The following is a 26,587-nucleotide window of genomic DNA, read 5'->3' on the forward strand; positions in this document are numbered from 1 at the left end:
TACAGAAGCTGTCTATCTGGAAATTAAGTATTTTTATTATATTTCAAAAGTGTCACAGAATTTTTAAATTATTAAAATAAGCTGATAGTATTTTACTCATACCTCATTGTTATGTGTTATGAGGCAGCCATATATGAACAGCACAGTTATGTGATTCTATGAAAAATTTTTCTTTCTTTCTTTATATATTTTGCAAACAGAATGAGGTCCATTTCTTCAGTGAAGACACAGGAGTAGTGTCCTCTTATATGACTTGATTGGAATCACATAGTAGGTAAACTGGGGCCGAGGGAGTTAAATCCAAGAGTATAGGATAACATTTGCCAGCAGCTAGTAATTTATATCTTTCATGCTCTGCACAAACTACCATACAAGAGATGCCACTCCCCACTGGGGAACTGAACCCCAGTATCCTGTGTGATAGGCAGGGATGCTAACACTATACTGAGAGGAAGTGAAAATATGCATTGAACATTTCCTGTCAGAGAATTATACCTAAGCTGTTCTGTTGAGTGTACCAATTTCCAACCATAACGTCACCAGTATTTCTCTAAAAATGCAGTCATTTTTTTTACTGAGAATCAGTCAAGGTTGCAGCAGTGAGAGCACTGGATCATAATTTCTAGGTCACCAGGGGCTCTGTCTGTCTGTGCCAAATTGTTATAGTTGTAAGAATTTACTGGTTTTATTGAATTTGTCTGTTGTATATGTAAAGCATGCTATGTCATTCAAATTAGAGTGGGAAGAAATTGTCTGCGATTATATATATACTGGAGGAGTATTTTAATCTGGTGAGAGGCAGTATGAAAGGAGCTGAGTGTCTGAGGTAATACTGAAAATGTAGATATGCTGGCTTTATGACAGTGAGGAAAGGAGCAAGCTGTAACAACAACTTAGTGAACCTGGGTTTGATTTGTCACTTGGGTTTTGGTGAAGTCAGCTGGGAAGGGAAAAGACTGATCCAGTAATGTCTGCTGACCTGTTCCAGGTGGAGATTGAGGGGTATGCCATTAATGCATCTCTAATGGAGACCACAGACTTGCCATGCTCTGTGAGCTCATATTGGGGCTGGGCTGTCTGAAAGGCTGCCTCTCTTGTGAAAGTAAGTGGCATTCTCACTTGCATCCATTGTATATCTTCCCCTATAACCTTTATGTGGCATGTAGGTGAGAGTTAGAGGTATAACTCCAAAATCCCCTGAAGGAAGCTTCCAGGATGATTATTTGACAATTGCTGGGTGGGAACCAAATTGTCAAGAGTCCCAGCAATCAGCCAGAAGGTTGGCAGGTATGTGTTTGTGTGTGTGTGTGTGTGTGTGTGGGGGGGATAATTGAAAGAAAACAAATTAGACTTATTTTTAAAAAGGATGGAAAGTTTCTGCTTTCAGCAGTGTTGTTGCGGGTAGACCTGTGATTGTGAGGTTGTGTGAGAAAAAGGCCAGTAAATATTGGAGATGAGATGTAAGTGGGTTGAATGCTGGGCAGTGTCTGAGTGCTGATACATATTAGCATAATGTGTGCAGGCAGATTTTGGAGGCTGTAAAATGTTTGTGCATGATGGAGTCTGGAGAGAAATGTATAAGTTCCATGTTAATATAGAGGACTACAATCAGGTCTGCAATTATTAACTGGTTAATGTGTTCGAGAAATGCACCTCAAGTGCAGAGCAAAGTGAAGCTTGAGAGATAAATCTTGAAATCTGTGTTGAGGACAGATAACTGAGTTATCAGAGAGACCAAATTATAACTATTTGTAGTACATAGAGCTTTATCTGCCCTGATATACTATTAGGTACAGAAAAAAGTGTAGGAGTGTGAAGAGTTTTACAGCTTTGAGAGCCATGAAACATTAGGCACTGCCACACAGGCAGTGGCCAGAAGCTAAGTGTCACTTTTTGGAGGTGTTTGACAACAGAGTGCTTTACACCTTTTACAGCTGTTTTAGCTACTTAATACTGTTCTGTGGTGGCTGGCACTGCCAGATATTAATGCTGTAGCATGGGACTAGATCTTAACAGCACTAAAAGGTTTTTAAAAATACTTTGTGAGACACATTTCTTTTATCAGTAATGTATTTAACAAGTTGTGGTCCTTCTTGATTTAGAGCAGAATCACAGAGCTCCATGCACTACCTTGTTTTTGTGAAATGTGTAGGACTGAGGTGATAAAATTTGTGCAGGTTATGTACAACTACCCAACGACACAAGTAAACACAGTGTTCAGGCACAAAGGGTTTCATAGTGGAAATGGGTGTGCATCAAGATTCATCGCTGATCCCATTGCGGTTCATAGTGGTGATGGTCTAAATTAGCATACAATTCAGAGGGAACAGTTCAACTAAGCTGCTGTATAGAAATGATGTGGCACTACAGGTAGACTCTGAACATTAACTTTAGCAAATGATAGTGGACTGGAATGCATAAGTGAAGGCACATGAGATGAAACTGAGTACAGACAAAACAGTTGTCATAGCAGCAAATTAGGGAAGTCAGAAGAAGCTGCAAACTGAGATAGAAGGTAAAATGGTATAACAGATTAACGGTTTCTAGTATCTAGCAGGTGCGGTTTAATAGAAGTGAAGTCTAAATGAGTAAGTCAAAGCTAGAATTATAGATGTTGCAACTAAATAACAAATTGTCAGGGGTAGTTTATTACACAAGAATGTGAAAGAAGCTGAAGACTAAGCTGTACACAATGGTGGTGTGAACAGTGCTTCTGTATGGCACCGAAATGTGGGCAGTGAAGGCTGAGCAGTTGGGAAGGCTTGAAGTAATAGAAATGAAGTGTTTGAGATGGGTAGTGTGAGACAGATGAAGAGTACAGGGCATTAGAACAGAAGCCAAAGTAGACCCAGTGGCAGAGAAGGTCAAGGAAAACATATTATAATGGTTTGGCCACATGTACAGGGAAGAAGAATATGATTTGGTAAAGAAGGTCTGTGAGAAATAGTAAGAAGGCAATATAAGATGAAGACATCCAGCCAAGCAGCCAACAATGGATGGACTACATAAGAGAAGACCTCCAACAGGCAGGCATGACTGTGGAAGAAGGCAGGAGAGTAGCTCTGAACTGAGAGATGTAGCGACAGTTGACGTGACACCCTGACCCCATGCAAATGAGATAAATAGGATTGAGGATGGTGATGGTGATATGTTGTGAGAATTCTTCCATGCATCAGCCTGATGAATTTCAGACTAACTTTATGCCCATCTTCCCTGAAAGAAACTCATGAAACTAGTGAAACTAGTGAAAAAATCTCACTACAGTCATAGGACATTTAGTCTTGTCAGAGCTTCTGAGTTCTAAACAGGAAAACAGGAGAAATATTAATGTAATAGTTGGTGTTCATGATCCTGTCCTCCTTAAGGGGTTGTTATCTGAGATTTATTACTTTACGTTTCATACCAATAGATTCTAGTCTTGTAGTCTAGCATGGTCTCTGGGATGTGTTGTTGGTCCCCAGACTCCATTCTCAGCTTCCTACAGCATATGCTCTGAGAATTCGGATAACATCTTCTGTCATCTGGACTAGTGATATTTCTAAATTTCACTGATAAATCTGCTCCATAGGGCTAGTCAGCAATCTGTCTGGCAATTTTGGCACAGATGCCTAAAGCTTGGCTACTCTGGTTGACTTTGCCAGTACCATCATTGCATCCTAATCTGATATTTTTATGATAGTCAAGAAGCCAAATGCATTAGATATGAATGCTTCACTCATTTTTCAAGATGTCAGCCTGACTGTGTTGTTCCTTTTGCTAAGTACTGTTTACAAACACTTAAGTTGATCCCTCTGATATTATTAAGTAATAAGATAACTATGAGAGTGGATCTCAAAATGTAATGTCTGGTTCCTTTCCAGCACTTTAGAAGTTTAAACTTAATGTATTTATAAATAGCAGCTTATGTGTTTTTATTATAATGATAGGTGTAGTAGTAGATGTGCCAACCTGCGGCCCGCGGGCCACATGCGGCCCTCAGAGCTCTTCCATGCGGCCCTCAACCTCTAACTGCAACATCGATGTACGCATGTCCCAAAACACTTTTTTTGTTTTGTGTTTTTCGCTCCCGTGACCTGTAATGCTAATGTCGGTGTGTGCATGTGCCAAAGCACCCTTCTAGTTTTGTTTTTGAGCCCAAAAAGGGTCAGTGTGTTTACGCCATTATTTTGCGCCGAACAATCAGTGTGTGTGTGTGTGTGTGTGTGTGTGTGTGTGTTCTCGCTGAAGAGGGACTCATGTATGGATTTGCCGCTGTTGCCTTTGAAAGGGACAGCAATTACCTGTGCTAACAGGTAAGTATGGAGTGAGTGAGTGCATGCATGAAAGCAGAATTGTGTGCGTGAAAGTAGAAGAAGAGTGTGTGTGTGTGTATGTGTGCATGACTGAGAGAGATGCATGCACAAAGAGGCTAACAATGATCAGTCTACCTACTGAACTCAAACAAGTTAGCTCACAAATATATCATACATTAAGAGTATACTTTCATTAAATTGCGGCTTTCCTGACAGGGAGAGTATTGTATTGAACATGAACTCATACCTTTTAACTGTATGGATTTTCAAAGAATGTCTGGATTTTTGCCTCAGCTTCCAATTTGTGTCTTTTGCTTAGGAAATAAATGTAGTCATCCAAGGTGATGCAGTTCCAGGGAGTAAGAATGAGACAGCAGCCTAGGGTTAATGGGTCAGTAGTGGACTGACTATGTGGGACTGTAGCATATAAAGTTGTATTGTTTTTTCAGACAAACAAAAAAGCACCTAGTACTGTTTTTTCATTGATGGGTTCTAAGCAGTGGTAGATTGGATAACAGTAAGCATAACTTTGGCGGATCATCAATACTGGCAAATCAAGTGGGCACAATGTCATTTTTTAAATGTTGGGGATTTTAGTGTGCATGTGTGTGCTTATGTGTTGGGAGTGCTGCAACAGTAGATGATTATTAACGACAGAGACTTAGAGACTGTGGAGAATATGTTTCTTTGTTTCAAAACCTAATACTTGGGTACGCATGCCAGAAGTAGATTTTTTAAGACATAGCTTCTTGCCATTTACAGTGGATGGACATTTACATTTAATGGACAATGTATTAGCGTGGGCCTGTGGGGTTCTGAAGGATGCCAAGTCTACCACTGCCAATGTCTTGTAAAGTGACTTGGAAATGGATATTGGGATGTTACTGAAAAAATATAGTAAGTGGGCTTAGAAATATAGTTTAATTAAACAAAGTGTACCTTCAATTTACAGGCCATAATTTAATTTATTTCAGGTAGTCCAGATACTGGTAGATTGTATACCATTAGACTTAATTAGAGAGAGCTGTCATTCTGGGGAAACAAGCAGACCTAGTTTCAGTGAAAGCTCTGTGGTTGCTTGCAGGTAGGAAGTTGCAGGATGTTGATGCAATGTGTTTTATTTATTATTTTTAATGCATTTGTCATTTCAAAGCATGGTTTTCTTTGATGCAAAAGAAGGCAGGACTGAATGAGCCATATATAATAATGGGATAGAAAGATTATAAGTGATGTATAATGTTTGCAGCTACAGTTGTTTCAATGGTGTCTGTGATGCATAACTATTTTTGGGCCTGTGTCCCACTTTTATTTTTCGCTTTGTCCAAATTTCCTGCTCTAAGGTTGAGAGGTATGGTTCCATACTAAATCAGAAGTTGTATTTACCTTAGAAGACTTTTCGGCATAATTATGAAAAACAGAGCCTTTTTAATATCTCTGCTTATTTCCAATATAAACTGCCATGTAACCTTGCAAATAACCTTCTTATTAAGCTACTTTACTTCTTTTGGAATTGACAGGCATGATTCATCTGTTCAGACATAAGCATAGAGTGCTAATGTGACTTTGATTTCTTGCAGCAGTCTGTGGTTTACATAATCACAATAACTTTTCTGTGTTTCTGGGTGTGTAATCAATTTAACAGTTTTAAAGATGTTTTCCAAAAATAAATAAATATATAATAAATAAATAATCCTCTCTACACTTTGAGCTATTGACAAAGTCTGGGAATTTGTGTTTTTCAAAAGCGAAGGTCAGCATTACAGCTCAGTAAACTGTCAATCTGTGAGTAACTTCTGCACAAATTAAAATGTCTGAATGTCAAATGGCTTTAGATTGGAGGGAAGTTTATTTTTATTTATTTTATTTTATTTTACATTTGTTTACTGGGAAAGTCCGACTGGACACAGGTCCATTTTCAGCGCAGGCCCGGGGAGAAAAGCTCCAAAAATAACACAAAACAATATAATACAATATATGAAAGAGAGAGACAGCAAATTATGGATGTAGTACTCATACAATATAGCAGAGATTGCATTTCACAACAGTGAGAATCATTGAGGTACAGAATAAACTTAAAAACATTTTTTTTACAGTTATAATTACAGCAAGGCAAATATCAATGAGTAAAGTTTTTAGGAGAAAGCTGTTTGTACATAGCTGAAGCTCTGAAACAATCTTTTGGTATGGATTAACCTGGGGATTCACACAAGTTATATGTTTACACCAGTATGTAGCATTATAGTTTATGGTTTTCTTATTGATTTACTTTTTGCCGAGCAGTTGTTTGTTGATTTATTGATGGTCCTTTTGGTGGTGGGAAATTACATGGATGAATCCATCTCTATTATGATTTTTTTTTTCAGATATTTTGACTTCCAGACAATTTCATTCAGTGAGTGGGTGTCATGCGATTACTGAGGTTGCCTATTTTACAAGTAGGGGCTTTGTGTGTGTGTGTGTGTGTGTGTGTGTGTGTGTGTGTGTGTGTGTGTGTGTGTGTGTGTCTAAGAGAGAGAGAGAGAGAGAGAGATTTAATATGTATACTGTCACCTCACAGTAAGATGCTGTTCGGTTCGACTCTCAGCGTCTTCTGCATGGAGACATGCGTGAATGGGCGTTCCTTCATTGAAGGTTGTGCGTCAGGGCTGGCAACTCGGTACTTAAAAATCAACTGCCAGTCATTAGCGGACTGGAGTTCCGCTGTGGCAACCCCTAACCGGGAAAAGCCAAAAGACCCAACAACAACTGAATATAATTTTGCAAATGGAATTCTTAGTTAAACATGACCCTCTTCTTGGGCAACTAGACTTGAGTAACCAATATTAGATCTTAGCCATCCAGCTGGGAAAGGTTAGTATGTGGATTTTCCATCTGGTTTGATGAAGGCTATGCTACTTACCCAAGGACTACATTTATGGCTATCCATCCAGCCATCGTGTTGCTGAACTACATTGTTTGATAATGAGAGGAGCTTTTTACAGAAGTTGAAGGTTTTTGTGTCAAGAACCTGTCCATAAAAAGTGGCTTGTTTATGTTGCAGTGAAGGCTGTGGTCTTTGTAGTGAGCGTTTTAAGTATAACCAGTATTTCTGAGGTAGAGGAAGTCTCTTAAGGCAGGATCTTTCTTAGCCTGGAAAGCAAGCCAGTGATGAAATTTATAGGGGCCAGTGAGAGACAGAGGAAAGCAAGAAGCTTTTTAATCTGTTTGGATAACATAGTGAACTTAGTCCTTTGACCTTTTTTGTCAGAAATGGTTGTAGTCTTTCTTTTGGCAGGGTGTTTTGCTGAGGCACATGCCAAAAGGGGCATTGCACTCAATAATGGCTCTTGTAAAGGAAGAATACAGGGATGTTATGACCTCATTGTCCCTGGATGAGATACCCTTACTAATGAAGTGGGCCGTGTAAAAATCTTTCCTTACAATGGAGACAACGTGGTGGTCAAAACTCAAGTTTCTATCAACCTGGGTGCCCAAGTACCATATGACTTATTGCGTGCTTACAACATTGTTATTAATGTGATAATTTGTGGGGACATCACTCTCCTCAAAGGGGATGATGATGCATTTTTTGGCATTTAGCTTGAGGCCATATTTCTGGCACCAGTTATTTGTTTGGGTGTGACCCTCTTGTAGCTTATTCAGAATTGTTTTATTAAGTCAGTAATGTGAATTATTTACTTTATTGCAAATTTGTTGGGTTATTTTTGTGGATTATAGTATTGTAGGACTGTTGATGTTAACATTTTACGTAGTTGGACTGCTGGAATGGTTTTCCCAATGAGAAATGCTAGTGCTGTAGTGAATATCTGTTTATTTGTAAAAAAAAAAAATATATATATATATATTTATAGATATATTAACTAAGATGTTAGAGTTAACTGTTAGATTAGAGAATTAGAATTAGAATGAGAATTAGAATTTTAAGGCAAATATTAGGCATTTATTACATTTATTCATTGTTCAAATGCACCTACAGTACAGCCAGGAGGTCGACTGTGGTCTTCCGGAGCAAGGAAAGAGTTAACTGTATGTTATATTTTATATGCGGCCCCAAGACCATTTCTGTTCACTCAATGCGGCCCCAGCAAGCCAAAAGGTTGGACACCCGGTTGTCATTTCTACAGCAACTCTGTTCTTTCTGGTTCTACATCTGACTCATTCCTCACTGTCATAACTAAAATACTGATACTAGAGGAAATCACTGATACAGAATCTCTTGAGTCTCTTCTTTAAACGCCTCCCTACACAACACCTACTGCCATCATTCCAGCAGTACTTTTCTTTGAAATTTGCTTAGTCAGAGTTAACTCCAACACAGCAGAATGAAGTCACTTTTAAAGTTTTGTATGGTACTTAACTCTATTTGGTAGGTACATACATACAATTGTGTATATGATTTATGATTTGTATTTGTAAGCCGTCATTTTCAAACACTGCTTCTTTGCAATGTTGCAGTTAAGGAATTATTGACCATTGCTGCCTCACTATCACAGGATTATTAATTGGAATGTTTAATCAAGATCTGTTGCTTGAATTCAGTAACACTTTCTGTCATACCTGATGCTGCATGGCTGAAAAAAATACATTACCCACTCTAATTCATTTAACAATCACTGGTAATTCATATTTAATTGCCAGTCCAAAGTGATTGTCAATCATGTTCACAGAGTGATGACTAAACTGGGGAACATACATACATAGAAATTTTGTGAATTCAACAATGTGGTAGATAGGTCACAGATGGTAATGAAAGTTAATATCATTGTAAACTTGGTACATGGGTCACCTGACATAATTTGACTGGCATTATATTGTAAGCTGTTAAAAATGTAGAACTGTGCAACAATGTTAAAATATACTATAAATCAGATGATGGAATATAAAAAAAAAACAAAGTTTAAAAAAAATGACTGTTAATCTGAGCCTGGTCAAAACATTTTTTTGAGTTTTCAAAGCCAGGTAAAAGTTACATACCTCTTCAAAAGCAGTACCAAAACGGTTCTTTTGAGTATAAACAAGTACTGCTGCATTTAGTATATTGCTCTGCACTGGGAACTATTTCTCTGAAGGTTTGGGATTATCTCCTCATAGTTTTCACATCTTAACAGTAGCAGAATAGGAACTTCATCAACCAGAATGATGTAAATGTGGCGGCTTGAAATATGGTCAGTAAATCCTGCCATCACACATGCACATGTGAATGGCAAATTGGCTATTTGAAACCTCTACTGCACTAAAATACCTCTTAGTGCTGATACCACCTCTTATTCTGTTATTTTTTTATTATTCCTCCTCTTTGCAGCTGCCCATCACCTGCCTTGGGTCATCTGGGGCACAGAAATACCTCTTTCTGTCTGAGCCATGGGCTGGATCACTTTTATTCTATTTCTGATACCTCAATTTAGTTTGTTCCCATTAAAACTGTCTATTAGATGACAGACAGGCTTTACAGCCTCCTAACTACAGGATAGACCTCCCGAAGTTCATCCTTTTGTGGATTCATTGTTTGTCTCTGTGGCTTAGCAAACCTCCAAGAGTTCTATCACTTTAACTGTTAACTAGATCTTGTAATATTTGTAGACAGAAAACTGCCCACATAGTCAAGATAACTGCAGGATAAGGTGAGAGACATGATCTATGTCCATCAAAAGCCTTTCTTCAGCTGAATTCTGTGAAGTCACATGGTACACAGGCCCTTTAATATCTTAATGTCTTTAACGTTTCACATATTATGTCATCTTACTTAAAAAAAAAAAAAAAGATGTGATAACTGGCTAACCTTTTTTAAATACACTGGTTGTAAATATACTATAATTAAACTAATGTGCCATGTGAGAAATTCATTTATTTATTTGAAGTTTGTTAAAACAGGATGATTGGATGGTACAAGACCCTTTTCAGCCACTATCTGGGCCCGTAAGACTGCACAATACATATGAAAGGTGCATATACATAATTATACAAACGCATATATCTTAATAAAATCAGCTTGAACAGTAAACAGATGTGCATACTAATACAGTTAAGAAAATAATAAAAGAGAATGAATATGTAGTCAAGAAGAGAGACAACAAAGTTGAAGCTCTTGGTATACATGAATGTCAATCGAACACCTATTAGTTTATAGATTGAAAATCTGAAATTAAAAGATTTTTTAGTAAGCATATTTATAACACACATGCATTTATTTTCATTCATCATGTGCACCTTTACATTTTTTAAACAGCTAAGATGACCTGCAGTTCTAATATTTAGTCTGCAAGAGATTGCCAAGAGGCAGAGGTTAGCTTTAGGGAAAAAAAATAGCAGATGGCTAAGGAAAGTGTAGGCCTGTGTAGCTTGATGAAGTGTTTTGTGTTATGTAGTGTGTAGGATGAATTGTGTACTGATAATTTATTAGCCAGAGGTGGGCATTTAGCTTAAAATGAAAGTATTGAGCAAATACAATGATACAGATCCAATATGTGGGAAAAACAAACTGGGAATACCAAACTTAAGGGAGCATTTTAATATTTACAGTCAATTTACAACATACAGAGTAACTCTAAAGTACAGACCACTTGGGAAGTGTTCCAGGTGTTGAATATTGTCTAGACATCTGCTAAACTCTTGTCTCAGATTTGCCTTGAACACCAGCTTGCTGTGGAACACACCAGAGACAGAATCATTCTGAGTGCCTTCCTGAACTTCAGATTCTTTATACTGAATCTCTATAACACGTAGAGTCATTCTGTCTCTGTCTGAGTGCTGAGATTGACTGATGAACACAAACACTTTCAGACAGCACTTGTAAAGTACTTGCGTTCTGGTAATGGAACATCCCAAGATCCAATGTGCAGCTTAAATGAATGCTTTGTATTTTTTTATATAAAGATCTGCATGTCATAGCCCTCCTGTACTTGATAAAATAGTGGATGGTTAAATAACTTTTCTATGCATCAATATCACCATGAACACTTACTCTTTCTCCTTTCTGCATTTTTCGTAGATGTTTTTATTAATCTGTCACAATAAAACATTTGTCTGTTTTGCCTTATGTTTAATATATCTGCAACATTTTTCTCACTCTCTAGAATTAGCTGTAAGTAAGAAGACATAATTTTGGCTTTATGTCATCTACCTTTTTCCAGTTATGCAGGGTAAAGACTTCTGTACTCAAGATGTGAGTTTCTATATTACAAAACAGACAGTGATCTGAATTCTTATACCTTTCAGACGTTGTCTTAAGATTCATAACTGTCTGGATCATATACTGTACTACCCCGTTAATGTGTGCATATCTAGGACTTGAGGTAATATATTTAAAGTGCACTGGTCACATTCAAATCATCTTTGTTTTACAATTAAGTTAATTTCCCATTCTACTACTCATGTTAAAGTTACAAGTGATTTTGCAAAATATGAGCATTATAGTGTGTGTCTGATTTTTTTAATCACAAACTGGGGTCATGGTAGGTTTTGGGCAATGGTTTCCATATAACTGCAAAGCATTATGTGTAGTCAAAAACAACTTACTTCTTTAGAAGATTTGCTTCTTGCTTACATTATGGTTGCACTACTATATCATCGTGTGTTAATTTCCAAAGTGAGGTATTCCACCTACAAGAACTAACTGATAACTTGTCTTTCCAGGAAGTAAGAAACTACAACAGATGCATTTACCACTGAAAACAGTGTCCTATACATTAATTTAGGTGGTGAAGCATTGTAGTTTCAGTCTTTCAAGGAGGTATCCTTATCAACAAAGTAAAATACAAAAACAACACTTTTTTTGCAACTTAAACTGTATAATTTAGTGTTATGTATGAAATGGAAGTTATATTCACTTTCAAAGATTTGTTGCACTCCAGAACATAACCAATAGATCTGAAACCTCCTTTAATTATGATATCACTGCCTCACAGAATGTGGCCCATTCTAAAATATTACTTCATCTGAGACACCATTCTAGTAGAAATAGACTTTAGTATTGTATTGACACTGTGACAAGTAGTCTCACAAAACTTCTGGATAATTTGAATAAGGTTTGACACAGATGATCCATATATGAGACCAAATCTACTCCAACTTTCAGCTAGGGTCCAGGGAAGATCTGGTTGTAATGTGGCAGTAACTCCTCACTCTGATTCTAATTTTGCAGATTATTACACCATTCAGATCTTCAAACAAACTGGTCAATCTGCTGAGACATCCTAGGCAAATAAAGAATAGTTTATGTCTTTTGTTTTTATTTAGTAATTCTCAAATAAGCGTCATGAATCTTATGTAGCACCAGCCTGCAAAACTGTGCAGGAATTACAATCTTTGAACATTAAACCTTGTGTGTACAAAAAACTTATAAAGGTGTGAGAAATATACTTTAATGTCTGGACATTGCCTTGGTATTATCTGGCCAACTGTTTGTGACTGTGTCTCATGACATTTCTCAGTCTTATAGTACGCAGCTCCTCAAGCTTGACAGCTGATATAGGTGATCACCACAGCAGAGAACAGCTCCAAATGATGACAATTTTATTAGGTTTAGCGGTTTCTTCTCCTAAAAGAGACTTCCTCAGAACAAACATACAATATTGACCCAGCCCTTAAATACCCAAAGTCTAATAGTCAATTAGTTTAATTTGATTACATGATACAGTGAATAAGCGTGAAATATAAAGGTGACAAGGTTAAAAAATATTAAAAATGTATTCTATAAAACAGTATAAATTGTACATAAAATAAAATATAAATGCCTTGCATGCCAACAATGGCAAGGATAAATTTATTAAAAAAGAGAGAAAAAAACTCTTATCCTGTAAGATGTTTTAATTTTAAAATACAGGCAATATTAAAAGCCTCATTTATACCTGGAGGGTGTGCAGCATCCAGTCTAAGCTGCCACCTTATTTCACAAATGTCTAGGTGCAAATCAGTGATTTTTCCCCTGCTGATCTATAACTACATGGTCAACTACTAAAAACTTGAAACAGTGATTATGGTGTTTGTTAATGTGCCTAACCAGGGCATTGGTAATTGTACCGTTCCTAATATTGTACAGATATTCACCTATTCGGGTTTTAAAAGTTCTGGATGTTTTGCCAACATAAAATGCGGGACACATCTCGCACTTAGCCAGGTATACTATATTTTGGCTAAAGCAATTGAAATTCCCTTTAATGACAGTTTTCCTGCCATTGAGTTTAAAAGTGTCCGCGGTCTCTAAAATGTGGGTAGAAACCCTACATCTCCCGCATTTAAAGTTGCCTGTAGGTCTGTTGGAACAACCTACATGGGTTTCCTTACCCAACTCAAATAGATTTTTAAAACACAGATTCTTTCTGTAAACAATCTTAGGGGGAATCTTGCCCACTTTAAGCTCCACATTGTTGTCAAAGCTCAATATGTCCCAGTTGTTGGCTGTGATGTCAACAATCTTTCCCGAATCTAGATTATAAGTGGTAATGAAACTCAAGCCGTACCCTGTCTTTTTTCTCATTGGCACATTAGGATCAAGTTCTGTCCTAACCATTGATGGTCCCTTCAAAATAGGTCTATAAATACCTTTATTATGTTTTTCTACTACTTCCTTACTAATTTCATCCAAATATGCCTCAGGGTATCCCCTCTTGGTGAACACGCCTACTATAAATTCCACTTCATCTAAAAAAATGGCAATCCAGACTGACCATTCTGGCTGCCCTGACCAGTTGGCATTTCCAGATGGACTTTTTTTGATGTAGGGGATGCCAACTACTAAACTCCAAATAGGAGTTGGAAAAGGTGGGCTTTCTATATATGCTAGAGCACAGTTTTCCTTGATCACTGTTCCAAGCTAACATTACATCTAAATAGGAAATTTTATCTTGATTGTAATGATGGGTGAACCGCAAGAATCCAACTGTGTTGTTTATGTACGTGAGGAAGCCCTTTAGTTGTTCCTCAGTGCCCTTCCACACCAAAAACAAGTCATCAAGATATCTGGTGTAGTGCAAAATATAGTGCCAGTATACACTATTTATGATGAATTCCTGCTCCCAGTAACACATAACAAAATTGGCAAAAGTGGGGGCACACAAGGCCCCCATTGCAACCCCAGTCAACTGTTTGAAATACTGCCCCTCAAAATGGATAAAATTATTGCTTAAAACCATCTCCATAAGGGCAGTAATTTTGTTAGTAGAATCCTGGTCGTACACTTGAGTTTTTGCTAGCTGCCTTTCCAACCATTGAAGGCCCTTGTTGTGGGGTATGATGCCAAATAAATTAACTATATCTAAAGTGACCATAGTCATACCAGGGGATAAGGTGAGACAATCTAATTTCTCAAGAAAATGTCATGAGTCTCTTGTAATATAACTATATTTTTCCAAACCCTTTTGCAAAAAATGATCTACGGTCTTACTAATGAACCAAGTCAATTAAACTAATTGACTATTTGAATTTGGGTATTTAAGGGCTGGGTCAATATTGTATGTTTGTTCTGAGGAAGTCTCTATTAGGAGAAGAACGCGCAAAACCTAATACAATTGTCATCATTTAGAGCTGTTCTCTGCTGTGGTGGTTTTTCAGTTCTATAGTTCTACAATTCGTTTCCTTTATTGGTTTGTTTGCCATTTCGCTACACCATGGATTCTACAGCTACCAACAGTGAAGTTTTGGATTTATTCCAGAAAATCAATGAGCAACTGGCAGTTCAACAGCCCAGATTCAGAATTTAATGGAAAAAAATGACTTATTGGTGGGTAATAATCATTATGGAAGTGTGGGGGTTACCTTAACCCAGCCCACCCAGACTGTCCAAAGTACACCTGAAGCCAGTACCTCTGGACAGAAATTAAGTGGTTCAAAGCAGGGGAAGGAACTTTTGGTTGTCAATGCAACCTCCCTGAGTGAAGACGGTGGTGAGGTTTGGAAGGTGAATAACTTTAAGTTTAATGTTGGTGTGAACAATGACAGCCGAGGACAGAACTCTCAGCAATCTGCCTCTTTGGCAGAAAAGTTAAAAACATTTGAGCATGATCTCCTTGTATATAAAAAGATCCAAATGGAGAACTCCTATTTGGAAAAGAACATCGAGTTGGGGCACGTACCAAGGGGTTTAAGGTTGTGGAGATATCCTAATGGTGCGGCTGACAACGACGAGTTTCTCAATGACCTACATGTACTGTTTGATCATACAGGTATTGAGATAATGTGTCTGATGATCAAATACAACAATCAGGCATTGGCAACCCAAAGCAAGAATTTGGACATACTTAACCTTTCTATTTTAGCTGATTGTGACAACGAGAGATATCGGGTTAGTCACACTGAAGCCCAAAAAAGTGTGGAGAATATTTGTAGCACCATTCACCTAAGAAAGCAGAACAAACTTCAAAGGGGCATTAATGAATATTCCCATGACAAAGTTTACCCTTTTTCCTCGGGGAATAGAGTGAATGATGAACATGATATGGCCAATGGTGAACCAAGAGGGGCGGAGTCAATGACGTCAGACCAGAGGCTTCAAAGTGGAAAGTGGTTTAATTCTACCACTGGTGAGGTACCTAATGACAGAGTTAGGCATTCAGAGAGGCTCCGTGGAAAAAATAATCAGCCTTCCCATTTTTTTGAGGGAAAACCTATGGATTATGTAAGGCAAGGGGCCAAGCCAAAAAGAACCAAAAACAGGTTTTGACAGCGGTCGTCTGTCATCAAGATGTTTTGATTCCAAATGAAGTAAGTAACTGTACTGGCACTACTAAAACACCTGTAGTTTTGTTTTGTGGTTCGGTACGCCCCTCATATAACTTAAATCCTACCGCTAGTCCTAGTATGCTTAATGCTGTTTGTTGCAACGAGGAACTGGGTGCCAGTGGCGTAGGCTTGTTTGTACCTGATTTATAGTCTCATGAAGATGTTTCTAACATGACAACAATAGAAGCGCCTTGAATTGCATTCAATGACGATTTAGCTAGCATTGAAGATAATTTGGACTTTGCCATTAATTTGTTGGATTTAGATAATCAACATGACGCTGACAATGTAGTAAATGTTGTTGACAATGTTTTGACTAAATTAGATAATTCCAATAACGTGACAGTTGAGAATTTTGTTTTGGATTGTAATGGTGATTTTAATTCAGATTCATTTTTTTCTAACACTATTAATTCTACTATCCCTTGTTTTATTGCAGGCCCTGAGGGTGAGTTCTATGGCCATGGGTGCATTATTAGTATGATGACCCCAGACATTGATTTAAATGGGTTCTTTAGTAATTTCTGCATTACAGTTAGTAATAGTGCTAACAATTTTAAAATATTTAATTACACCTCTAAGGATGTGGGGATTGAATAGACTTACTGGCAAAAGGGTTTAATTTTATCCCCGCGAGAAGGGGAAATATAGTCGATGCACTAATTGATTTAAAATGTTATACTAGAAAACTAAACCTCAAGGTGTGGTTTAATAGTGATAATGGTTTTGGAGAAGGTGGAAGAGTTAGGTTAACAAGACCAAGTGCCTTTAACCCTCCATTGAATAATGCAGTACGTATGTACGAAAGACTATGTGAGAAAAATCTGAGGCACTACTTCAACTATTCTCAGTTTGCCAATGACGGTAATTTAACTACTAATGAGCGTAACATATTAGGTGAGTTTGTTAATGACACCACAATACGGATTATGAAACCTGACAAGGGGAGCGGGATGGTCTTAATGAATACACACGAATATACAGATAAAATGAATTTGTTACTTATGGATGGGACATATGGAGAGAGTTCCCTTAATGAAATCCAAGTAGCTTCTAGAAAGATTGATTTGGCTCTTGATGACATGCTTTTTCAGGGCCAAATCAGTCTGAGTGAATACAATTACATGAAGAACGACCACCACACAATACCTAACATTTTCGGAATACCAAAAATTCATAAGGGTCTAAGCAACTTAAAATTTCGCCCCATTGTCGATGGACCTAGATCCAAGACTTGTTTCATTAGTAAGACCGTAGATCATTTTTTGCAAAAGGGTTTGGAAAAATATAGTTATATTACAAGAGACTCATGGCATTTCCTATTTAGATGTAATGTTAGCTTGGAACAGTGATAAAGGAAAACTGTGCTCTAGCATATATAGAAAGCCCACCTTTTCCAACTCCTATTTGGAGTTTAGTAGTTGGCATCCCCTACATCAAAAAAAGTCCATCGTGAAAGGCCAACTGGTCAGGGAGGCCAGAATGGTCAGTCTAGACTGCCATTTTTTAGATGAAGTGGAATTTACAGTAGGCATGTTCACCAAGGGGATACCCTGAGGCATTTTTGGATGAAATTAGTAAGGAAGTAGTAGAAAAACATAATAAAGGTATTTATAGACCTATTTTGAAGGAACCAACAATGGTTAGGACAGAACTTGGTCCTAATGTGCCAACGAGAAAAAAGACGAGGTACGGCTTGTGTTTCATTACCACTTATAATCTAGATTCGGGAAAGATTGTTGACATCATAGCCAACAACTGGGGTATATTGAGCTTTGACAACAATGTGGAGCTTAAAGTGGGCAAGATACCCCCAAAGATTGTTTAAAGAAAGGATTGGTGTTTTAAAAATCTGCTTGAGTTGGGTAAGGAGACCCATGTAGGTTGTTCCAACAGACCTACAAGCAACTTTAAATGTGGGAGATGTAGGGTTTGTACCCACATTTTAGAGACCGGGGACACTTTTAAACTCAATGGCAGGAAAATTGTCATTAAAGGGCTTTTCAATTGCTTTAGCCAAAATATAGTATACCTGGCTAAGTGCGAGATGTGCCCCACTTTTTATGTTGGCAAAACATCCAGAACTTTTAAAACCCGAATAGGTGAACATCTGTACAATATTAGGAAGGGTACAATTACCAATGCCCTAGTTAGGCACATTAAGGAACACCATAATCACTGTTTCAAGTTTTTAGTAGTTGACCATGTAGTTATATATCAGCAGGGGAAAATCACTGATTTACAACTAGACATTTGTGAACTAAGGTGGCAGCTTAGATTGGATGCTGCACACCCTCCAGGTATAAACAAGGCTATTAATATTGCCTGCATTTTAAAATTAAAACATCTTATAGGATAAGAGTTTTTTCTCTCTTTTTAAATAAATTTATCCTTGTCATTGTTGGCATGCAAGGCATTTATATTTTATTTTATATACAATTTATACTGTTTTATAGAATACATTTTTAATATTTTTTAACCTTGTCACCTTTATATTTCACGCGTATTCACTGTGTCATGTGATCAAATTAAACTAATTGACTATTTGACTTTGGGTATTTAAGGGCTGGGTCAATATTGTATGCTTGTTCTGAGGAAGTCTCTATTAGGAAAAGAAAGTGCTAAACCTAATAAAATTGTCATCATTTGGAGCTGTTCTCTGCTGTGGTGGTTTTTCAGTTCTATAGTTCTAGAGTTTGTTTCCTTTATTGATATAGGTGATCCAAAATAAGCTAAAAAACTTCTAGTTTTTTCCTTTGCCAAATATTTTTTGCACTCTTACAGGTAAGCTAAGCTAAGTGCATCAATTTACCAAATGTAGTCTGAATGTGCAACTTATATTTCTGCAAGATCAACAACACTTATGTAACCTTGCTAGTGCTGTATGAAGACATTTCTTGAATATGTTTTGTAATGGATTATGCTCTGACTTCCTCATCAGGAAACATTTGGTGAACAAACATTATGCTGGCATTTTTCTCTCTCTTTCTACATAGTGTGATGACTGTGCCCTGGCCCTGCAATCAAGGAGCCTCAATCAGCTAACCAGATCCTTATGTCCTCAGGCAAAGTGCTAAGTGCTTGTTCCCTCACCAAAAGGTCTGCCAGCCCTTCAGAAGTGGTGACCTGACATCCACTCACCCAGCTATGAAAATAAGTGCTCAGTTCAGCAACATATTCACATACATTTTCATCTGCCTTGCATCTATGCTCATGAAACTTTTTCCTATACATTTCAGGTGTTAGTTTAAAACATTGTAACAAATATTTTTTTACAGCAGTATAATCAAAACAGACAGAGTCAGACATTTGTGATATACAAGTTACAGCTTTCCCATGGAGTAAGGGGGTCAGGAACCATATCCAGAGCCTTTGGTCAACACTATACTGTTTGTATACTCTTTCAAACATGTGAATGAAACTATCAAAATTATCCCCCTCTTTAAATTGCGGAAAAAAGTTGCTGACCTGTTGTGCTTCTGGGGTCCAGTTACTTCCTTCCCCATTACCTCCATGACTCTGGCGAAGAGTCAGCATTTCCCTCCCATGCTTCCTCTGACACTCCTTTTCTTTGGCTTCTATCTCTATATGCCTGGCCTCTAACTCAAGTCTCTTTAGCTCCAGCTGGATTTTTAAGTCCACTGCAGAAAGGTTGAGCTGTCCATTCTCCGGGGATATTGTATCTCCACTGCCAGTCTGATTGTCCTCCTGGATGCTGTTTATTAATGCAGCTGTAACCAAGGCTGCAATCAGGTCTGCCATAGTCAGGTTTCCATGTATCAGTCCCCTAGCCTGGCACATCTCCACCAGTTGGCTCCTTGTCAGCTTTCCATATTCCTGTGCTGACATGCTGCCTGCTCACCCTGACTAACTAAGCTAACAAAAGAAATAAAACAGTTGTGATCTGAACTCTGAGTATACTCTGCATAGCTGATTTAGAGTACAAAACACTTTCAGAGATCACTGTACATAAGCTACAGGATTCACTCTACCCACACCACTGCCAAACACTTGTGAGGATATCTTATCCCTACCACTGCCACCACTTGTGATGGCCGTGCCCTGGCCCAGCAATCAAGGAGCCTCAATCCTCACCACTAACACCAGGAATGTTGTCTCTTAGAAGGGGAAAGGATAACTAATACACACACAGTAAAGTACAATTTCCCTTAAGTGCACAAAGAGATCACAGTCAGTCTGGGGCTGGTTGCTCCCTTGCTCTCCAGGTCCCCAATAAGACTCCCCACTGGCATAGCTATAGGGTCCAGATCTCAGCCTAGCTGGCAAGCTAACCACCAGTATCCTCTCTGTCCAACCAGTGCTTCATGTCCCTGCCCAGGTAGCTGACACACGCACACTTTGAGATAAGTATTTATACAACTTCACAGGCACTCCTGGGAAAGGCTAACACAGATTATCCAGCTGTGCCCCTTTACCCAGACTATACGGTAGTAATTACTGCCACCACCAGCTTAATAATTTATCAGCTACCCAAAGGCCCTTAAAATGGTGTCCAATTATTACTGTGCAATATTATTATCTATTTGATAATGTGACTATTCTAAGGCTTATTAGAGTGGCCTATTACGATAACCTCTATATATATGCAATATACTCTAGAGCCTACTTTGTCTACACAAACCAGTCACAGGTAAAGGTTTTTAAAATATTTAATAATAAATAATTAAAACACAAGGCAACACTACTACACCGGAGAGATATTTAAGAGTTCAGAGATCACACAGAAACTTAAAATAATACAATACAGTAGGACAGGTCTGATGTCAAAGAAAACCACTTAATCTAACTTTCTAATCTTTAGCTAATCTTAAGAGAAAACACAGTGCTATAATCCTACTTACAGACATTTAGAGCATAAGCAGTACTGGGGATGATCGTCTAAGACAAATGTTTTCAGTCTCTCACCGAACAATAGTTTTTAAAACACTAACAAACAGCTCTGCTAAGGCCCTCCCAAATTACATCATTTTGACACATAGGTTTTCCCAGTATTCACATTACATCTTTTTTTAAATTTAGTCTGGAGTTCCCAGGCCATAAACTGCATTATTTAGCAAGCTAACATCTGCTCAGGAATCTACAACAATAAAATACATTTCACATGTGTTAAGACATTATAAAGAATGTGTTTGGCCAGTCACCTCTGCACCATTTTTTAGATAAGTGTAACTTCAAAGAACATTTGAAATGCTTGGCTTGATTTTCCTTACAGCAGATGGCAATGTTGCAACAATCTTGAAGTTCACATTTTGCAGTGTTTTCTTTCATTTAAGAACACAAGCCTGTATTTTACATTTATTTATACAAATGATAGAATTATGTATCAAATTCTATTTGACTAGTCTGGCAGCCTTTGCCCATCTTTCCCCAATCTTCACACATAGTCAAAGCCCTAGATGCATATACTACTAGCCTGTCTTCCTGTAGTAGTACTATTCCAAGCCCTTGTTGTGTATAGAAGTTGTTTAATTAACTTTTAAAATTGTCTGAAGAAGTCTTGCTTATGATAGCAAGACGAAAGTGCTAACTTTGTTTTTGATGTTGGATTTTAAGTATTAAATGTGTTCTCAGTGGTTAAAGAGGAGCCAGCAGTTTATTTTCAAGGATACAGTTGAGTTTTCATTATTTTTAATCAGTTTGTCACCTGAAGTATTACTTATTGTGAAAGATCAAAGAACTTCAATGGAGGAGCATGGGAAACTAGTTTTGTTCCTCTGATTAGAACTATGCAATGATATGCTCTAACATTTTTCTTTGAGACAATGTCCTATGTTTAACATGCCAAGGAACTGCATAAAAAGTATTTATCATGGTATCTTTGCAATTTGTTATCAGGTGTCTAAAATGTAAAGCATGTGGTCACACAGATTCAACCAATTCACCACTAAGAATGTAGCATTAGGCATAGTTGCAATAAATTCCTCTACACTTTAAAGTGGATAATAATCCTTTTTAATTAATTTGTTTGATTTGTGGTGGTCCATATATATGTTTTGCTTGTACAATCCAAACTTGAACCATAGGAACGGGACCGTGAAAATACTCTGTTAAAAAGGTTCACTACATAGTGTGGCCTTGGTCTTATACATTGTAAATATTCATTTTTTTATTTACATTAATTTTTAATACATGTGCTTATTGTTTCAGTCAATGGTTTTGGTTTTTGGTTAACTTTGGTGGTTTCAATCTTAATCAGATTAAAACAAACCAAGCAGAAACTTTGCAGTGTGGAGGGTGTGGAGTTCAGTCCTTGAAATATGTTATACACCTAGTTCACTAATAAAAATCGAACTTTAAAATATGCACTACAAAATAATAAAATAGTAGGTAGTCCACAGTTGAGTTAAAAATGGAATATCCTTTATTGAAACATGCAAACAAGCGATTCTAGTTGCGTATAATGAAAAGCAACAAAGACATTCATTATTTCTGTATAATCAGGTTATTTGGAGCAAGAGAGTGGTTACAAAGTGTGCTTATTAAGAGCAATGAAAGCATTAAACTTATCTCTTTAACCAAGTCCCCCTCCCCCCTTAACACCATAGTATGAAATAAAACTGTGCTACCTTAGAACTGAAACTAAAACGCTAGAGACAAATTAAAATATGTAATATAAGAACGGCTTATAAAGGCTAACCTACTAATCCAAATTTTATTAAGAAACCAACTCACTAACAAAATGACTAACTAATTAACTAACAAAAAGATCTACCACTAGACATCTATTAGACTAAATATTAGCAACTGTAAACTGAAACACTTAACAAAAATAGCTTTCGTACCAAATAAATAGTTCATTATGTTTGTGTGTAAAAAAAAATACAAAACAAAAACCTAACGTAATGTTAATGAACGTGTGTATAAATCTACAAGTGAACACCTAAGTAGGCTGAAATCAATAGCTATAATAGCTATGGTAGAAATACAGTGAAAAATGTTAAAAAATAAATAAAGTGTTAAGGCCCTGGGGATTTGTTCAAGTGTGGCATCTAATTAAGAAAGCACTTAGTTTAAATGAGTAAAAGTTTCAGAAAACAGCACCAGTGTCAGTTATTTTCATTGTAAAATATTTACAATGTTTGATATTTGTTTATAACAATATTAGCATGTATAATATTAATGTTGCTGTGATGGTGCAGCAGTTAGTGTTGTCATCTCACAGCAAGAGGTTCTTCAGTTTGATTCTTGGCTAGAGCACCTTCTGTGTAGAGTCTACATGTCCTCCCTGTGGTCAGGTAAACTTTAAAGGCATGGAGGTAAGTGTGTGAGCGTGTGTGCCTACTGTGAAGGTTGGGCACCGGGCTGAAAACTTGACACAGTAAAAAATCCACTGCCAATCAATAGCAAACCAGTGATCCACTGTGACGACCCCTAACCGGGAAAAGCCGAAAGAAGAAGCATGCATAATATTAGTGTGTAGTCCCAGTATGAATCAGTCCCATATCAGACTTTTAATAGTCTTTAAAACAGTGGACCAGTTTTCTGAGTTCTAGTATGCTTTTTATGGAGCAATAATAATTAAGCCCCAGTTTTCTAAAAGAATTAAATTTCAGCTGCCACAGTAGTTCACGTTTTTCTAAAAGATTAAGGATGTCTCATTCCAGTTCCAAATGGTCCACATGATCAATAATTTGATATTTAAAGCCAGTGTGTCTTTTGTGAAGCTGCAGGTACCGAGCCAGAGCATTATTCTTGCACTTAACTCTAATTTCAGAAAGATGGCCAGAAATCCTTCTTTTAAGCCTGTTGAGCATTTTCCCACATAAAATGGTTCACAGACATTGCAGCTTGTCCTGTAAATCACCTGCATTGAGTTACAGTCACCTCCTGCATTGGTTTTAATCAGTTTCTTTAATAAGGGCAAAAAAATGTTTCCCTTCTGTATGTGCTGACAAAAGACACAATTGGTTCCACACTTATTGGTGCATATATCCTGTGGTCTGGGCTTACCTTCAACCCAACTCCTGATGTTTCTGGCTTTCCTATACAGGAAGGAGCTTCTCCAAGGATGTCTATTAGATATGAGCTTTCAGTAAGTATGGCCCAATTCTCTCTAATAATATTAATGATGCTGTGATAGTCAACAGTAAAAGACAAGATACAACTGTCTTTAGATTTCTTTAAAGCACTCCTATAAGGACTGTTAAGTGCTGGTGAATTTGTACTTTTAGTTCAATTATAGGTTCCAGAATGCTTCTTAATATATTGCTTTCATATTCCCTCAACAAAAAAATAATTTTCAAGGTCATTTAGGTCCTTAAGGAAGGGTTCCATTTCTGCGGTGTAGCCCTGGGACTTAACAACATTATATTTTGTCCTGGTGGGATGGAGACTCTTAATATGTAGCAGGATGTTTACTCTGGTAGGCTTTCTGTAAAGATCTGTCTCCATTTTACCTTGGTCCAAGTCTTTAGTAATCTGCATATCTAAGAAGACTGCCAAGGTGAAGCTGTGGGAAGAGGTGAAATGCAGGAAGCTGGTGGTTTGATTCATATACTTGATAAAATTTTCTAATTTAGTACTGTCTCCTTTCCACACAATAAAGATGTCATCAATAAAGTGCAGATACGCTGTGATATGTTTCATGCATTCTCTGTTGTTAAAAAAACATAATCCTGCTCCCACTTGCCTAGGGCTATGTTGGCTAGGCTAGGGGCCATAGCTGCCCCAATGGTTATACCAGTCTTTGTTTATCATAATTCCATTAAATGTAAGAAAATGGAGCTAGGCATCATATCTAAAAGTTAACCTATTTGTTTCATGCTGTGCTGGTGTGCCGCTGTTGTTTCTCCTGTACAAATCAATCACTGTTTCAATACAATAATTATCTGGAAGTACAGTATATAATGATTCAACATATTTTGTTAATAAAATATTATCAGCATCAATTATAATGTTTTTTTTTATTTTCCTTAAAAAATCATTAGAGTCTTTTATGTGTGAAATGTTCTTTTCAGCCAGAGGTTGTTACAAAAAAAATCCAAGTAGATGGCAGTATCTTCTGTCATGGACCTCCCATTTGCAACCACTGGCCTGTAAGGAGGGTTTTCTGCATTTTTGAGCAGGGGGAAGGTGTCTGTAGATAGTCAAACAAGTTATCTGTTAACAAGCCATCATCATAAAGTGCAGTCAAGGCTGTGTACCAGTTGTTGTTTGATGCCTTAATCTCTTCTAAAGTTAAAGATTCTTAATAGTTAGTGTCACTCAACATTTCTTCTATTCTCTGGTTATAGCTGCAGCATTAGTAACAACAATACCCCTCCCTTGTCAGCCTTCATAACCCATTGAGACTTATCTATCCCTAACGCTAACGATGCTTTTTTCTCACCTTTGTTAGGGTTGTAGAACTTTCTCTGTGCTGATTTTTGCAGTAATTTTCTGATGACCATTTTACATTTGACCTCAAAGGCTACTAAAGTTTGGTGTAAGGGAGGGCAGTAATTACTGGGTCTTTTTATTGTTTCATCAATAGTTTTTTTTCCTTAATGCTATTAGATTTGCCATGGTATAGAACTTTCAGATTCAATTTTCTGACATAGGATTTTAAATCAACCAGTACCTGTGCTGTGTCATACCCGCAGTGGGGAGCAAAAGTAAATCCCTTTGAAAGCATGCTAATCTCAATGTCAGTAAGTTATTTTTTGGAGTGATTCCACACAAAAGGATTGAAACTATTCAATTTGTGAACTAGTTTCATTGGTTTCATGAGTCTTTCTTGTTTTTCAGTCAGTGTTTGTCTTTGAGGTAATCAATATATTCAGTACTATACCTTTGCATTTTAATGGTTCATCCTTAATTACCTTAACTTGTTCATTTAAGTAGGTTAAAGGATAAGTGTACAAAGTTTATTTTGATGTCTAAAGACAGGTGATACCTTTTGAAATTTGTTAACAAATTTTATAAGGATATTCTATACAGAAGATCTTGTTTTAGCCCACTATTAGGTAGAGGTTTGAATAGAACAGAAGATGTTGGCGAAAATGTCAACAAGAAATACCCCCAAAAAGCCTTTATAGTAGCGATTGTAACAGAATACAATACAGGAACTGATAAGTTTATTTATTGATTGATTGATTTGATGTTTGTTTACCGGGATGATCCTACTAGCCACAGGCCCATTTTCAGTGGAGGCCCAGGGGAGAAAAGCCCCAAAAGATACAAATAACAAAATGTATGTAGTTTATACATGTATTCAGTAGTAGCATAAACAGAACACAAATTATACATAATAAATATACTAAGATATACATAAAAGTATATTATGGAGCATAACTAGTACATACAAATGTAGGGAATAATTGTTTCATTTGTGATACATCTTCTATACCTGAATTATGGTAGCTGTGACTATATCAGCTATATATAGTATACAAAGCACAGTATAAGGTGTAGGTGATGAGTTTGGAAACAATGAGATAATTAGAGTAATTATGAAAAGACTGAAACAGACTATCTGGAAAGAGAAAGTAAGGTGCTACGTATGGTGAGTTTATAGATGAGATACATTAGACATATATCAAGTAGACAGTAAACATCCACAGAGGAAGATAGATAAGATA

The sequence above is a fragment of the Protopterus annectens genome, chromosome 2.part2, assembly GCF_019279795.1.
Source record: "Protopterus annectens isolate FY-2018-M chromosome 2.part2, PAN1.0, whole genome shotgun sequence".
Taxonomy (NCBI): Eukaryota; Metazoa; Chordata; order Ceratodontiformes; family Protopteridae; genus Protopterus; species Protopterus annectens.